Source organism: Sinocyclocheilus grahami, unplaced genomic scaffold, assembly GCF_001515645.1.
Source record: "Sinocyclocheilus grahami isolate Dianchi unplaced genomic scaffold, SAMN03320097.WGS_v1.1 scaffold11704.1, whole genome shotgun sequence".
Taxonomy (NCBI): Eukaryota; Metazoa; Chordata; class Actinopteri; order Cypriniformes; family Cyprinidae; genus Sinocyclocheilus; species Sinocyclocheilus grahami.
Window position 1 is genome coordinate 1 of NW_015513989.1, and position 616 is coordinate 616.

Below are 616 nucleotides of genomic sequence, written 5' to 3' on the forward strand. Positions count from 1 at the left end.
TTTTTTTCACATGGAGTGCGGCTGCAGTATATAATTTTGGTTGTGGTATCTACTTTCTGGATTTTTAAACTTTGCTAATACTTCAAACTTGCAATGATGGAAAAATTGCTTACAAACTTACTGTACCTACAATGACAGTAAGGCTAATAAGTAAAGAAAGAGTGGAAGTTAAGCAGAAAATAACTTCAGAGAGGTATAGTGTGAGAGAAACCGATAAAACTGTCATTGTGCCCGGAGATCAAACAGGAGTCTCATCATGGGAGAGGGTAATGGCAAAGCTAAATGTTTCCACAGTGCTAGAGGCTAGCAATTTTCTGAATAGCTGCACTCGCCCTTTCTTTTGCTGTTGTTGTTTTCCATGAGGTGATGTGTAAAGCCTTTCTGGTGTAAACTAATATTGTTGGTTGATCTGGTTTCACATATTGAAGGATCAACTATGCAGTTATTGTGAATAGTAGTGGGCCTACATCTTTATATAAGGCTGGCTATTTATCTCCATTCATTTTTGGCATCATCAGGAATGCTGGTTTACCTCACAGGAAGGCTTTCACAAGAAACTTCTGGAAGGAATTTGTGGCACTCTCATTTACTACCGGGACAAAGGAACAAACACTCT